Source organism: Siphateles boraxobius, unplaced genomic scaffold (assembly GCF_051911475.1).
Source record: "Siphateles boraxobius isolate OS27281-9 unplaced genomic scaffold, OSU_SipBor_1 52, whole genome shotgun sequence".
In the NCBI taxonomy this organism is placed as follows: Eukaryota; Metazoa; Chordata; class Actinopteri; order Cypriniformes; family Leuciscidae; genus Siphateles; species Siphateles boraxobius.
Genome location: NW_027509164.1, coordinates 862,870 through 875,218, shown reverse-complemented (window position 1 = coordinate 875,218; position 12,349 = coordinate 862,870). Strand labels below are relative to the sequence as shown.

Below are 12,349 nucleotides of genomic sequence, written 5' to 3'. Positions count from 1 at the left end.
TATATATATATATATATATATATATATATATATATATAAATTGAAGAGACAGGGGATTCTGACCCCAACCTTCAGTATGTACAGTAAGGGAGGTATTGTCAAAATTTCACCTGTAGTAAGTCAGTCTGATCACTAGGAAAGCACTACAGCCTTTGGAACAGGAAAAAATACTTTAGGGGAATTACTGTAATTTTTTTAAATTAATATTTGTATACTGAATGTACAGTAAGGGAGGTACTGTCAAAATTCCACCTGTAGTAAGTCAGTCTGGTCAGTAGGAACACACTACAACCTTTGGAACATGAAAAAATCCCTTTGGTGAATTACTGTAACGTATACATAAAACATTTTTGCGTACTGTATGTACAATAGCCTACACAAAAGTACACTAAAGCAGTCTAGGTGAATACGCAGCAAATATCAAACCTGAAACTATTTTTAAACTTGACTATGTTCATGGTGCTGTCCACGTATGTGGTCCTGAAGGTCCTACATGATCAAGTCTGCAACTTGGGTACAGTTGCTTTTTATATTCGCTTCGCATATTTGCCGAGTTCCGCGTTCAATATCTCGTGAGCTGAATATTGTTACTACACAAATAACATTGTTTTTTAATCTCCTCAAAACGAGCTTTCCTTCGGGTTTGCACTTTGCAGATGGTCCCTTCTTAGCAGCCTGCGCATAGAGATCAATGTATTTTGTCCAGTGCGAAGGAAAGATCGTTTTGAGGAAATGTATGTTGTAGCTTCTGGTGTTTTATCTGTAGTTATATGTGATAGGTGTTGTGTGTAGCAACAACGTTTAGTTCACGAGTTATTGAACGCGGAAGTCCGCGAATGTGCGAATATAAAACCAACTTTACCTAAGTCTCAAGGGCTATGTAAGTCACGGGTAATACAAAAATCCTCTATAACAGAAAACAACTCATTAACATCTTTACAAGTTCTTTTACCAAAGCATACACAAGATGAAATACGAACTCTAAACTCACGGTTGAGCAGCAAGCTTAACGTTTCTCAAACCAGGATTACCATTGAGGACAGCAGATACCATGTGGTTACCAAACTGAATCTCCCTCTTCTTCTTCTTCTTCTTCTTCGTTTGGTGTTTTATGGCGGTTGGCAAACCAACTTTCGGTGCATTACCGCCACCAACTGGACTGGAGTGTGAAGCATTTAAAAAATGAAAACAATAATCAAAAAAAAAAAAAAAAAAAAAAAAAACCTTCAAATTCTCCAATCTATTCCTATTTCTTTGATATACTTCATTATCGCACTATATATTTTAACTTGTTCTACTTGCTTTCCCAATAAACTTTCCATACTGAATACTACCACACCCAATTTCCTTACTATCCTCTTAAGTACTTCCCTTTCTTTTCCATATTTTACACATTTTATTAATACATGTTCAATTGTTTCTGCCTGATCACAATACTTACATTTCCCGTATCATGTTTTCCTATCTTTAACATTGAATGATTTAATCGTGTGTGCCCTATTCTAATACGAGACACCATTGTATCCTCTTTCCTATTCCCAAAAACACTTCTTTCATTTCCTACTTGCTTCTGAATACTATACAACTTTCTTCCCTTCTCCTCATTATCCCATTGTTCTTGCCATTTATTTTTTATGAATTCTTTTATTTTACTTTTAACTTCATTTTTGCTCAACGTCACTTGCACATTTACCTCATTATGTTTTACTGCTTGCTTTGCTAATCTATCTACCACTTCATTTGCCTCCAGTCCCACATGAGCAGGAACCCATACAAACACTATTAAGCTTACACTACTAATTCTTAGCAAACTATCAAGTATCTCATATATAATGTCTTGCCTTAATACTTTTTTTCCACTTACGAGACTTGTGATTGCTGCAATCGAATCAGAACATATAGCTACTACTCTCGGTTTTACGTCCTCTACCCAATGGAGTGCAACCATTATTGCAACTAATTCAGCTGCAAATACAGAAATATGGTCAGTTATTCTTTTCTTGATACTTATTTGAAACTTAGGAATATATACAGCAGCTGCTGTTCTTCCAGAGCTAGGATCCTTAGACCCATCAGTAAATATTTGCACCCATGATGAGTACGTCTGATCTAAATACTGCTGTGCTATAATATTCTTTAGGATGTCTTTCTTATTTTGAATTTTCATCTGAATTTGAAGGTCAATTATTGGCCTTGGAAACAACCATGGTGGTATTCTGGATAATATCACTGTAGGGCTTACATCACAATCTTCAATACCCGCTTCTTGTGCTTCTCTATGAACACTCCATCCCAAGCTTTTAATATTTTTGTTCCCATGTTCCCAGCATTCTTCTAATACCCCCTTCACTGGATGATTCTTTTCATGACCTTTTATATTGACCCAATAATTCAGTCTTATTTTATGTCTTCGTAGTTTTAACGGAGCAACACCAACTTCTACCTGTAGAGCTGCTATGGGGGATGTTCTAACTGCACCACAACATATTCTTAGAGCTTGATTTTGTATCGCTTCAATCTTTTTGAGTGTAGTCTCGTTTGCAAATCCGTAAACTATACTTCCGTAATCTAAACTTGATCTAATTAAAGTATTATATATTCTTTTCAACGATAACCTACAAGCTCCCCATTCCACCCCTGTTAAACACCTTAATATATTTATTCCTTTTTTACATTTCTTAATCAGATTTTTAGCATGTATAGCAAAAGTCATCCTGGAATCCATCCATACACCAAGATATTTGACTACAGGCACTTGCTCCATTTCCTGCTTATACAACTTTAATTTAACCTCTGGTATTTTTTTCCTATTAGTAAAACATATAACCTGAGTTTTAGCCACAGATAATCTAAAGCTCCAATTATTTGCCCACCCCTCTACTTCATCCACTGCTTTTTGAATACTTTGTGTTACACATGCAATATTACGACCTCTTTTCCAAATTGCCCCGTCATCCGCAAATAATGCTCTCCCTACATCACCTTTTATATTACAAAAAACATCATTTATCATAATATTAAATAAAACTGGGCTGCATACACTTCCTTGAGAAGTTCCGTTCTCTATCTTATATATCTCTGAATACTCTACTCCTATCCTAACTTGAATTGTTCTTTCAAGAAGAAAGTCCATAATCCAATTATACATCTTTCCTCCAATTCCCATACATTTAATTTTTATTAAAAGTCCCTCTTTCCAAAGCATATCATAAGCTTTCTCGATGTCGAATAACACCTCTACCATTACTTCTTTATTAACCTGAGCTTTCCTGATATCTGCTTTCAGGCTTACCACAGCATCCAAAGAATTTCGACCTGCCCTAAATCCACTTTGATATGGTGACATAAGTCCTTTAACTTCCAATATATAATTTAATCTACGTACAATCATTTTTTCCATCAATTTACATAAATTAGCGGTTAGTGCAATTGGCCTATAATTAATTGGATTGGATTTATCCTTTCCAGGTTTGCCTATGGGTATTATTATTCCATGTTTCCATGAAGAAGGAAGCTTTCCTGTATTCCAGATCTTATTGAATAAATTTAGAATCACTTTCAATGATCTATCTGACAAATGTTGAATCATTACATAACATATATCGTCTCTTCCAGGAGATGTATGTTTGACTCCCCCTAAAGCCATCTTTAATTCATAAATACTAAAATCTGCATCTAAGGTGTCTCCAGTAGGTTTCCTTTTCATCAACACGTCTGGATGCTGACTCTTATTCTTAATTCTGTTCTTTTTAATATCCTCTGTTACATTATCATCACTATGGACTTTAACAAAAACTTTAGCCAGCATTTCAGCCTTTTCTTTATCTGCCACAGCCATTTTCCCTACATCATTTTTTAAAACTGGTATAACCTGATTTCTATATATTCCTCCCATTTTTCTAATTGATCCCCACATTTCACTTATGTCAACATCTCCTCCTATTGAGTTACACCAATCTCTCCAGTACTTCTTTTTAGCTATTCTTACTTTTCTTCTCACCTCAGCTAGTGCTCTCTTATAATAGATAAAATCTCCAAATAAATTAGTTTTTTTAAATGCTTTATTCCTATTTCTAACTGCGATACTACATTCTTCTGTCCACCACGGAACTGCTTTTCTTTTTTTACATAATCCCTTTTTACCTATTACTCTATCTGTTACCTCAAACAATACTTTACATATTTTCTCATTATACTCCTCTATATCCTCTATCGCATTTAGATCTAATGCTGTTATTTCTACCTCGCTTAAATACTCATACACTTCCCAATTTGCTTTTTTAAATCTCCATCTTGGTGCTAAAAACACATTATGCTCCAATACACTCATCCCTACCTTACTTAAAATTATATAGTGATCACTACCCATAATATTTTCTTCCCACACATCCCATATACATTTATTTGCTATCTCTTCAGAAACCAATGTTAAATCAATTGCTGACCCAACTCCACGAACCAAATCTATTCTCGTGTTTCTCCCGTCATTTAAACATACTAACCCATTATTGTCTAAAATTTCTTCTACTACCCCCCCCCATTATAATCATCACTACTACTTCCCCATAAAGTGCTATGTGCATTAAAATCTCCACACCAAATTACTTTATGATTTCCTGACCCAATAACCTTGTCTAACTCTTTACTAAGTTTACTACAAGGATTATAATAATTTATTATTCGAATAGTTTGATTCCCTGCAAATACTTCTATCACCACCAACTCATATGCTTCGATCTCATTAATGACTCTATATTCTATATCATTTTTAATAAAAGTGGCCACCCCACCTCCATTTCCTGCCCCTCTATCTCTCCTTACTATATTATATCCTTGCAATACAAATTTTAGGTGAGGTTTTAACCACGTTTCTTGAATACAAATTATATTAGGTTTCTTATCTTGTTGATCTACATACCTCTTAAATTCTGGTCCATTTGCAATAATACTTCTAGCATTCCATTGCAAAACCGTTAAAACCATAATTATTATGTACTTCCACATGAAGTTTGAACACTTGATTTAGCCATAAGCGTGTCATTTATTTTTTCCGAAGTTACTCCGGCTACATTCAAGTATCTCTCTGCTGCCCTTATAATGATTTTAATTCTTTCTGTTCTACTTTCCGTTTGAGCCGAACAATTTATCACTTCGACCATAAATGACACGAATTCCATTTTTCCAATCACCAATTTATCCTCATTTGTCTTTACCTGAACCATTTCAATTCCATTGCCCTCCTTACTAACCACCTCTCCCTGTCTCTGTTCATGTCGTTTTGCTTTCTTTGCGGCTTCAGCATAAGTCACCTCCTCCGTAATTCTCACATTCTGAATTTTCACCGCATGTTTGTGTACCCTGCATCCCCCAAATCCAGCACTATGCTCATCACCGCAATTGCAGCATTTTGCCTTCGCTCCTATGTCACATTTACCATATTCATGTTCGCCCCCACACCTCGCACATCGTAAATTACCTCTGCAAACCGCACTTACATGTCCATACTTCTGACACTTGAAGCATCTTAGTGGGGGAGGAACGTAAGGTCTTACTTGATAACTTACATATCCTATTTTAATCCTCTCTGGCATTCTTTCTTCATCAAACTGAAGCATCACAGACAGACTATCCTTCCTTTCTTTATTTTTACCATATTGGAGCCTTTTTGCTCCAACGACCTTGCTCCCTTCAATGGCGCTTTTAATTTTATCAACAGGAACATCAGTTGGGATTCCATAAATGACACCTCTTAACCATGGTTTCCTAGTCATCATTGTGCTTGTTACCGAATATCCAAGCATTGAATTAATATCCAGCGCCTTCTTTTGTTGTTTTTCATCTTTACACATAATAATCACCTTTCCATCTCTCAGGGTCTTTGCATTCTTTATTTCTCCTAACACCCTTTTCAAAGCTTTGGTCAGTTTAATTGGATTTAATGTCATTCCGGTTTCCCCGAATGTCATCATTACTTTAAATTCTTCCACCTCAATCCTACTCACATGATCCTCCTTTCCACTATCCGTAAATGATCCTTGGCTATAGGTTTTCTTTCTTTTCCGCTTTGCTATTCTACTCCATTCATTCCCTCCAACACTCCCGCTACATGATTCATCCTCCATTTCCGGGTCGCTACCAGAGCTACCGTCATTTCCTGCCATCAGTGCTCCAGTCACAGTCCAGTGTTGCCAACCGCCCCGGAACCACCTCCGGAACCTCGTGTGTCGGCGAATCTCCCTCTTACTCTCCTACTTCCTCTTTTATCTATAAGGTTGAAGTGCTACTGGTGCCCCCTAATGGATGGGATGGACATAGCACTGAAAATGAAAACAAACAAACAAGTGACAGGCAGTGACTGTTACAATACTGCAAAGAATTGTAATATTCTTTCTTCCTATTAAATATAACGTGTGTTTCATTTATATGCAAAGTCTTTATTTTGAGTTCATTCTCTTTTTAACTACTGAACCTCAGCAGCTGGATGAACTCATTTCTTCTGTGAGGTAAGAAGTTAATAAGTAAGAATACTTTGGTTATTAAAGTTTCTTTTAAAGTTTTGAAAGCAAAGTATTTTTAAGTACTTTTTGAACTCATGGAACCATTGAAGGCTTGGCCCTGTAAGGCTGCTTGCAGCTTTAATCTTATTATTATTATTCCGCAAATGGGAGTCTATGGCAGCCCTATGAACCGTAAGTAGGAAAATTATGAAATTTGGCACACTTGTAGTGATGCTAATGAATAGTAATTGGACCAATTTTTGACCCTCTAGAACCAACTCTATAGCGCCACCACCAGTTCTAAAATTCAACATTGAAATGGTTATAACTTTTGAACCCTTTGATCTAGAGACATGAAACTTAGTCCACCTGATTCCAGTCATCATGCTGATCAAAACCAATCCCTTATATTAAGACCCCGCCCTTTACAGTAGTGGCCATTTTGAAATGTACAGTATTCAGTTTTTTTCGCTACTCCTCCTTCAAATTTTGTCAAATTTTCTCCAAACATGTGCTCTATCGATTCCTTGCGCCATGTCGATTCAGAGGATATCTATTTTACCAGGATTGGATGTACCAAGTCATAAGCTAAATTAGCATTAATTAGCTTAGCATGCTAATCTGGTTAACATGTCATGGAACTTTTTTGTGAACTCATTCTCACACTGAACCCCCTCCTCAGCAGGCTGGTGAACACGCATGAGTGATTAGCTCAACGTGTTACACCACGGATCTCGATGCTTAGCATTGTGGGTTCGCAACTCAGTGTGACACGTGCCCAGACCGCATGAGGTACTGTGGCAGGAAAAGATGTGGAAGTTGCGTCGGTTCCAGGCATTGTGCCTAAGAATGATCTCATCTGAAGCTGTCACATACAACATGCAATTCTTTTACGTAAAATTGTTCTTCTTCACCCAGAATGGTTGTCAGTGGCAGCCAAATGAACCACAAGTAGGAAAATGTGCACACATGTAATGGTAATGAGTAGTAATCTGACCAATTTTGGATGATTTAATCAAACTTTTTAAATACAATATGCTCTGCATTTTCTTCAAAATACTTCATTTTGACCTGATTCTCTCCTGAAACTATTGAATTTCAACAGCTGTGTAAATGTGTGTTGGCCAAGTGGCGCAATGTGATGAGTGACAGGCACCTGACCTATAGATAGTGGGTTCGAGTCCTGTGTGCGTCAACTTTAAAATCATATATAAGTTGTCATTTCAATTCCTTTATTATCCATGTAAGAGCTGTACTAATCTTTCTTACTCTTGAATTAGAAGTAAACATGTTTTTTTTTTATTTTATTACTTCATTATTCATTCTGTGTTCGATTTGATGTTTTTCATGGTCTAATTAAACCTATTTTTATTTAATTATGCTGGCTTTTATAAATTTCAAGTTAACTACATAAAGCTTTAAATCAAACAAGTGCAGTTTAAATATTGTCAATGGGCAAAGTTAGTTAAAATTAACATTCAGGTTGGACAATGTTTTAACTGTTGTCCTGCAGACAGTCACTTACTAATTTTAATATTTGAAAATAATAAAAACAACTGTTAAATAACAGCATACTAAAAAATAAATGAAAATTATGTAAATGCTCTATCCACTAAGCTTTTTTATGATGCACTTTGTAAAAGACACCAAAAGTTTGTGTAGAATCAATTCATATAATAAATATAGTGTCTATATCCATTTAGTACAAGTAGAAAATCAAAGACATTAAAATGAAGTATATGGCTACAGGGACAAAGTATATTTCAATAATTTTATTAAAAAAAACAACAACTTTATTTTAAACATGTTGTGCCTTAATAACCCAGTGAGCAAGCCAAAAGGCGACAGTGGCAAGGAAAAACTCCCTGAGATAGCAGTGTGGAACATCATGGACCAAGGGCTGGAGCATAATCAGCGTAGTGGCAAAGGAAGAAACCTTGAGAGGAACCAGACTCAGCAGGGGCAGGCCATCCTCTTTTGGCTGGCACATATTAAAGTAACTATACATAGGCCAAATGTAATACAAGCCATCCATTCAACATTGTTACTGTGGAGATTATGTACTCAGTTGTTAAATAACATAATTGACTATTGACTGCCTGCATATGTTTAAAGCTTTTTCAGAACATTTTTTGAATTGATAGTTGAGAAGAATGTTGTCACTATTTCTAGAAGGGGAAAAGAAATAAACCAAATCACAAAAATGATACGTTTTCAGTAACAAGTTTCAATATATGCATTGTACATTACCTTTTTTAATCAGTTGTACACTTTAGAGAAGTTCATACCGCATACAATCTTTTGATTGGTATATGTGGGGAAATTATGACTTCGGTGAATTTCAGAAATCTGAAAATATTACATTCATTCAACAAAGTGCTATAAGTGAAATCTTAACATTAAACATTTCATAAATAACATGGACATGGTCTGTTAGCTTACCTTTTGTGGACATTTGTATAGGAATATGTGGACTTCAAAATATCAACATTGCTGCACAAATCTGAAAGCGTTATTATAGCGTTAAATTAGTAGATTAATCAGTGCTTGTATAAATGTCCACAACTTAAAATTTACTTCAATAAAACTTACCGTCTTAATAGTTGTGTGATTCTTTATAAAAGTCCATGGTGCAGATAATCTTGTGATGGATATATGGAGGAAGTTAGGACTTTGGTGAATTTCAGAAATCTGAAATTAATACATTCATTCAACAAAATGCTATAAGTGAAGTCTTCACATTAAACATTTCACAACTAATATAGACATAGTCTGTTAGCTTACCTTTTGTGGACATTTGTATAGGGATATGTGGACTTCAAAATATCAACAGTAGTTAGAGTTGCTGCACAAATCTGGAAGTGTACAATTAGATTAATCAGTGCTTGTATAAATGTCCACAACTTAAATTTACTTCAATAAAACTCACCGTTTTATTAGTTGTGTGCTTCTTTATAAAAGTTTATGGAGCAGAGAATCTTGTGATGGGTATATGGAGGAAATTATGACTTTCAGAAGTCATTCAGAATTTCAGAATTTCAGAAATCTGAAAATATTACATTCATTAATCAAAGTGCTATATGTGAAATCTTAACATTAAATATTTCATAACTAACATGAACATGGTCTGTTAGCTTACCTTTTTGTGGACATTTGTATAGGAATATGTGGACTTCAAAATATCAACATTGCTGCACAAATCTGAAAGCGTTATTATAGCGTTAAATTAGTAGATTAATCAGTGCTTGTATAAATGTCCACAACTTAAAATTTACTTCAATAAAACTTACCGTCTTAATAGTTGTGTGATTCTTTATAAAAGTTCATGGTGCAGATAATCTTGTGATGGATATATGGAGGAAGTTAGGACTTTGGTGAATTTCAGAAATCTGAAAATATTACATTCATTCAACAAAATGCTATAAGTGAATTCTTCACATTAAACATTTCACAACTAATATAGACATGGTCTGTTAGCTTACCTTTTGTGGACATTTGTATAGGGATATGTGGACTTCAAAATATCAACAGTAGTTAGAGTTGCTGCACAAATCTGAAAGCGTACCATTAGTAGATTATCAGTGCTTGTATAAATGTCCACAACTTAGATTTTCTTCAATAAAACTTACCGTCTTAAAAGTTGTGCGATTCTTTATAAAACTTCATGGTGCAGATAATCTTGTGATGGACATATGGAGGAAATTATAACTTCAGTTCGTTCAGAAATCTGCAGAGATTACATGCATATAACAAACTGCTTGATGAATGTGAAGCGGTTTACACAAAGACATATTGCCATTAATGTAGATAATCTGTTAACTGAAATTGACATGCTTTCATTCAAGCTTTGCAGACATAAAATCAAAAAAACCTTTTTTGATCAGCTTTGTGCTTCTGTAGAGGAGTTCATGGAGCAGAAAATCTTGTGATGGGTATATGGAGGAATTATGACTTCAGTGTTTCAGAAATCTAAAAAAAAAAAAATTACTGACAAAAAGGTAAGATAACACAGTTTATAAATCTGAAATTATATTGTTAGTTGATAGTGCCTTAAATATTTTCTTTTTAAACTATTAAAATGTACACAATCATGCCAACTTACCTTTATATGTGAAGTTTTCTAGATCATTTTTAGATGTTTTCTTGTAATCCTATTAATTTAATTGCATTTTATAAGACAATTCCAGGCAGTCTTTGTGGATGCTTCCTATGCAGATTGGAAGCATCCAGTGTTGTTTGGATGGCTTAGACTGGCAGAAATTAGATCAAAAACAAATTCAGCTAAAAACCAAAACCATTGTCTAAAATGAAGAAAAATCAAAAACACAAATTTAACAAATTGAATGCATAAACACTACAAAAACCTTGACTGGATGTAGCTTTGGAGCGCCAGAAAGAAGAGCAATTATGGGAGGTGCTGGTTTGTGCCCGATGAACAATGGATGGAACTTGGTATGGAATGGTCAGGACTGTATAGACCTTGGAATCTCAAGATGTGCGTCACATTGTACGAACAAAAACAGAATAGACGGTGTAGTTATATACATTTCTTAGTTCAGCGTGCTGCTTAAATCAGACATATTACCTTACATGAGTAAACCTTTCTTGATAGCATACTAGTGGACTTGCAGAAATTACAACAGATGAATCATTTTCTTATTGAAATGATTTGAAATAAATGGTCTAATAACATACCGTTTTCACTTGTGAACTTGAACAGACCTTCATGGACCTCAATCTCAGATTAATTGTAGCGTGGTAGGGGCACAGAAAAGAAAAATGCAGTTATACAGTCTTCATTATGTGTCATAAATGTCAATTACCTTACTGAAACTAGTATTGCTTCATGGTAACTATAATAAGTTGAAACAATTTCAATTGTAACATTTTCTGCATCTTTAATATAGACATGGTCTATTAACGTACCCTTTTCAGTTGTAGGACATTGCACATGTTGACTGTATCCATGGACTTCCATTAGTTTCCCAATTGAAGATGATGTTAAGAGGTCCTCATTGAAGTCACCCATAATTACTTTCTTTCCTGGATGTTTTTCCAGCTCAGTAATGACATGTAACAGATTTTGTCGAAACACATCAATTTGATATGAATTAGGCCTGTAAAGCAGAGCAGCATTCAAACTGAAATGTGGAACTGAGAAGTACAAACATTCCAAATTGCAAGGTTCTGGAATGATGACTTTAAAAAACATGTTTTCACAACAGTAAATAGCAACTCCACCTCCTCGCTGTAGTTTTAAATTACTGAAAAGTGGAGTGCTGTTGTCATAGCACTTAGCTCTTGGATTATGCTTGAACATAAATCCTGGTATTTGTACTTGGTCTTCAACTTTTAGCCATGTTTCAGTTAAACAAATACAATCTGCATTCATAAGTTGTCTGTGAGCTTGAATATCTTGAACATGAGCTTGAAGACTTTGCACATTGTGAAGAGCAATTGTAAATATACCAGGTGTCTTTGAGAAAGTGTGACTTTCTAATGGAAATTTTGGTATATTTTTCATTGCCAAGTCAATTTGATCATTACAGTAGATTACAGACTCCTTGAAGTTTTGAATTATTAGTCCATTGAGAGTTCTCACACGACTCAATGCAACATATGCTTGTCCTGAAGTAAAGATCTTGTCAAGGGATATGACAGCTTTATCTACTGTGAGCCCTTGGACTTTGTGAACAGTGCATGCCCATGCCAGTCTAAGTGGAAATTGGCGTCTTAATCCACCGTTGGTTGTGACTTGATCTTCTTGAACTTCAATTACTGTAGAATTTTGGGAAAATCTATGTCGTTGGTTTGATCTCTGAATTTTTCCCACATTTGGATCATCAAATTCC

The 12,349-nt window shown here is 35.1% G+C and overlaps 1 long non-coding RNA gene across 3 annotated transcripts; it reads right to left on the bottom strand.

The window, feature by feature from the left end:
* Nucleotides 1-8,272: 8,272 nt before the first annotated feature.
* Nucleotides 8,273-10,672, bottom strand: LOC143713564 (uncharacterized). 3 transcript variants are annotated; one of them, XR_013195124.1, is made up of 7 exons: nucleotides 10,600-10,672; nucleotides 10,127-10,224; nucleotides 9,980-10,050; nucleotides 9,788-9,886; nucleotides 9,282-9,352; nucleotides 8,748-8,846; nucleotides 8,273-8,665 (listed from the first exon to the last, which is right to left on the bottom strand). It is a non-coding gene; the product is annotated as an uncharacterized LOC143713564 (long non-coding RNA). The 3 variants fall into 3 exon arrangements; XR_013195126.1 differs by lacking the exon at nucleotides 10,600-10,672 and adding an exon at nucleotides 10,369-10,481; XR_013195125.1 differs by lacking the exons at nucleotides 8,273-8,665; nucleotides 8,748-8,846 and adding an exon at nucleotides 9,099-9,188.
* Nucleotides 10,673-12,349: the final 1,677 nt, after the last annotated feature.